The sequence below is a fragment of the Triticum aestivum genome, chromosome 3D, assembly GCF_018294505.1.
Source record: "Triticum aestivum cultivar Chinese Spring chromosome 3D, IWGSC CS RefSeq v2.1, whole genome shotgun sequence".
NCBI classification, from domain to species: Eukaryota; Viridiplantae; Streptophyta; class Magnoliopsida; order Poales; family Poaceae; genus Triticum; species Triticum aestivum.
In genome coordinates this window covers 605,192,745-605,197,671 of record NC_057802.1, presented here as the reverse complement: position 1 = coordinate 605,197,671, position 4,927 = coordinate 605,192,745, and positions in this window count along the sequence as shown.

Sequence of the window (4,927 nt, the reverse complement as noted above, 5' to 3'; positions counted from 1 at the left end):
GTCGAGCTGCAACATGGATAGTGCTCTGTCCAAAGCTGGAGCAGTTAATAGAGTCACGAAAGAGTATACTATGCGTGATAAGGTACATTATGTTTGTAATTCATCACTACAGGACATTTCATCAAGTTTTTATTTTGATCCATAATGGTTTTTTGCACTGTAGACGTATATCACGTTGAATATCGACAATACCCACTGGATGACCGTGGTAATGCACATGATCAAGCAAGGATTCCAAGTTCCCGATTCACTCTATCCTCTCGACCTGACTGAGAGGACTGTTAAAGCACTGGTAATGTAACCAACATTTGTACCATTGGTCTTAAATATTGTTTATGATTGTTCTTTAACACTATCCTCTTTATAGCGAAAGGCTATAGCACACGATATGCGTCAGGAAAATCTTATTACACCAGGGAAATATCTGGACGTAAGTAAGTGGCCTATCAATGAGTATGACATGCCCCAGCAAGAGGATGGGTGAGTTAATAGTACATCATGCATATTCAAACAACTACACACATATCGTATTGCCCACCGCTAATGTTTGCATATATACCAGGAACTCTTGTGGCCTTTTTGTCATAGAATGTCTAGAACATTGGGACGGGGACCGAATGACCCACAATTTTACACAGGTATGATGCTCTTTACATTTGTAGACTAGCTAGTATGGTCGTGTTGCAACTTCTGTTCATGTAACCTTTATGTCGATTTTTGCAGGCCAGCGTTGATGCTAGGAGAAGAAGTTTCGTCGCCGGGTCGATTATGTCACCTTCGAACTCGATGGAGTGTGTGAACAACAAAATTCACGAAATCGCAAAGAAAAGGCGCGCCTGAAGAATTCATGCGGCATGCAAGATACAAGTTTTAGTTCTTTGGATTTAGTCCGGACATAATTAAATATATCGAGCCAAAACGTAATATCACACAGATGAAAATTAGTCATGTCAGCTCGTTGGCTCTATGGCGTGTTATCTGGCTTAATGTTTTTCTATTTTGTTTGACAAACCCGTCGTTTTTTTATTGTATGTATAAAAACTTTTTTCTGTACTCACCATGATGCCACGCACGGCCCATCTAACCACGTGAGGGGCCCGATAGGCGGCCTATCGTGCCGGCAGGGCTACACCAGCCCATTTTGCCAGGTTCACATCAATCTTCCCCTTTTCTCGGCTCCCTTTCCAAATCCCTAGCCCTCTCTCTCTCCATTTTCCCCTCCAAATCTCGACGGCGAAAGCATGACAGCAAGTTGGGCGTCGGGCAGCGGCGGCAGCGGCGAGAAGAGCGGTGGCGACCGCAAGTTCGGCGGAACCCTGGGTCCTGGAAGCAGGTGCGACGGATTAAGTGGCACAGGAGGCAGCGGCGGCGGATCGAGTGGAACAGGGGACGGGGGTTTCCTGGGCGGCGGCGGGCCGGGAGAACAGACGGCTAGGGTTTCTTCGGTGCTACACTTTGGTGGCAAAAAGGTAAGTTCTTTACCGTTGTTCTTTACATCCCAGCATTATCGCCCACAATTCACACTACTAGGAAAAGGGCTATAGACAATATGCACACTAATGGCGCACCAGACATGTGGTGTGCCACTACTACATAGCATTGGCGCACCGTGTGCTGGTGCGCCATTAGTGTGATAGACACTAATGGCGCACCACAAACCTGGTGCAACACTACTAACAAAATTTGTTTTTTTCCAAAAATACTAATGGCGCACCGTGGCACAGTGCGCCATTACTATTTTTTTTGCAAAACTACTAATGGCGCACCGCCAGCTGGTGCGCCATTAGTAACCAGGGTTACTAATGGCGCATTTGTTGGTGGTGCGCCATTAGTAACCTGGGACCAGCTAGATATTTTGGACAGCCACCTACACACTCACTTTCCCCACTTTATTCTCTCCACCTCCTCCTCCAAGCTTGTCTCGGCTGCCTCCTGCTCCTCACCTCATTTGCACCATAGATTCATCCAAATTAAGTGGTAAATTACCTTTTTTGATAGGTAAGTAAGGGGAAAGCTTTCTTTATGTTGTAGATCTACTTTTTCCCCCCTCCAACAACGTGCACATGCACTTTTTATGGCCTAGCTAGATCTATGTATGTTTGTGGTGTTGCATATGTCTGTGGTCTTGCATATATGTTTGCGTTTGCAGGTACCGGTATTTGAAATGCGATAGTTGCCAATATTTTGCCAGAATGTTGATTCATTTCCGTTTCGGCGAGAATTTTGGCACTATGCATTCTTTTTGGTCCTATTTTTAGGCAAAGTCGTGCCAAATTTTTTCTTGGTTCTAAAATATCGTTTTGCTCTACCCTGCAGGCGACCATGGTCCGCACGATGACCGAAGGCATCGTGAATAGGTTTTTGAGCTCCGCGAAGGCCGAGATGCTTCAAAATAACGAGACGGAGATAAGATGTCCGTGTCGAAGATGCAAGCTGAGGAGCCTTATGGACCCGGATTCCGTACAGGTGCGGGACCACCTACTCTTGCGTGGTTTCATGGATGGCTATCGGTGGCAAGGTGATGAAGATGATTATGAAGTCGTCCATCGGGGCCGGCCGGCAAGAAATGAGGAAGGGCAGCAAGACAACCGCGGCGAGGACGGGCGAGAAGACGAAGAATCTCCAGGACATGATCACGAAGTAGATGCAGTACACAGTCATCATGTAGAAGATGCCGGACATGATGATGAGGAAGATGCCGGAGCAGACGAAGGGCATGATCTTGAAGATGAAGATGCCGGAGCAGACGACGATGGACCATCGATGGGCTGGGTGCAGGACCCTCATATTCAAGAGCTGCTTCTCAAGCAGACGGATAACTCAAGAGCTGCCGCCCGAGAGAAAGCCAAGCTGGATCAACTGGAGATAGACGCGGTTACTCCATTGTATGAAGGATGCAGGACCGAGGATACCCGCCTGAAAGTAACGCTCATGGCTCTGGAGATGAAGGTAAAACACAAAATGACCGACGCATGCTTCGACGAGAACATGTCATTCTGGCACGAACGTCTTCCCAAGGGGAACAAGTGCCCGACCAGTTTTGAGGAGGCGAAGAAAATCGTGTGTCCTATGGATTTACCGCGCGTGAAATACCATGTGTGCATGAAAAATTGCATCATTTATCGGGACGAGCACGCAGAGTCTACCATATGTCCGGTGTGCGGCGTCACTCGATACAAGAAGAGGAAGAAAGCTCCTCGAAAAGTGGTGTGGTACTTTCCGATCACTCCTCGTCTGCAGCGGTATTTCGCGGACCCTAAGGTAGCAAAGCTCTTGCGTTGGCACGCGGATAGGGAGGAGAAGAAGCGAGAAGATGACGAAAATGATCCAGAGATAAATAAAAAAGACAAGATGCTGAGTCACCCTAAGGATGGGAGCCAGTGGAAAGCGTTGAACTTCGAACACCCAAAATTTGGGAACGATCCAAGGAACATCATGCTGGGCGCGAGCACCGATGGAGTCAATCCATTTGGCAGCCAGAGAAGCACACATAGCACCTGGCCTGTGTTTGTGTGGATGTACAACCTTCCCCCCTGGTTGTGCATGAAGAGGAAGTACAGTCACATGAGTATGCTAATTGAAGGGCCGAAACAACCAGAGAATGACATCAATCTGTATCTGGGGCTGCTGAAAGAGGAGCTAGACACGCTGTGGAAAACGCCAGCCAATACGTGGGACGCCGCAGAGAAAGAATATTTCCCTATGAGAGCCGCACTGCTCACGACGGTGCACGACTATCTCGGTTACGGATATGTCGCCGGGCAGGTGGTCCACGGATTTTCTGGATGTGTCAGGTGCATGGATGACACAACGTATCGCCAGCTAGATAGAGATCCCGGGTCTTCGAAAACCGTGTTCATGGGACATCGAAGGTGGCTTCGCGACGATGACTCATGGAGGAAACGCAAGGATCTGTTCGATGGTGAAACCGAAACCCGAAGACGCCCGCGTACGAGGAGCGGCGAGGAAATAGACGAGCTGTTGAAAAATTGGAAAGATTGCCCACTGCCGGGAAAGAAGCAAAAGGCGCCAGAGCCGGGAATGAAGCGAAAGGTGCAAGAGCCGCTGCTGAAGGTATGGAAAACGAGGTCTGTTTTCTGGGACTTGCCGTACTGGAAGATCCACCTTGTGCCTCACAGCCTTGATGTCATGCATATCAGGAAGAACGTGTCCGAGAGTTTGCTTGGTACCCTACTCAACATGCCAGAGAGGACCAAAGATGGGCCGAAAGCAAGGGCAGACTTGAAATCAATGGGCATCAGGGAGGAGCTTCACGCTAATGATGATGATGATGAGGCGAAGCAGGACACGGAAAGTCGTCGCAAAGGCAAAAAGGCCAAGAAGACCGTAAATGACTTCCCTCCCGCTTGCTTCACTCTAAGTCAGGAGGAGATCGATCAGTTTTTCACCTGCCTCATAGAAGTAAAACTTCCTTACGGTTACGCGGGGAAGATAAGCGGATACCTAGACTCAGCGAAGCAGAAGTTCAGCGGGATGAAGTCTCACGACTGTCACGTGCTGATGACGCAGATACTTCCAGTTGCAATCCGCGGGATCATGGACGCGCACGTCCGTGAAACGCTATTTGGCCTATGCAACTTTTTCGACGTCATCTCTCGGAAGTCGGTTGACGTGAGGCAACTCAGAAGGCTACAGGAAGAGATCGTGGTGATACTATGCGAGCTTGAGATTTACTTCCCGCCCGCATTCTTCGACTTTATGGTGCATCTGCTGGTCCATATCGTGGAGGATATCATCCAACTCGGGCTGACGTTCCTGCACAGCATGATGTCGTTCGAAAGGATGAATGGTGTCATCAAAGGATATGTTCGCAACATGTCACGTCCAGAGGGAAGCATAGCCAGGGGCTTTCTGACCGAAGAGTGCATCTCCTACTGCATGAATTATCTAGGCATCGAGAACCCCG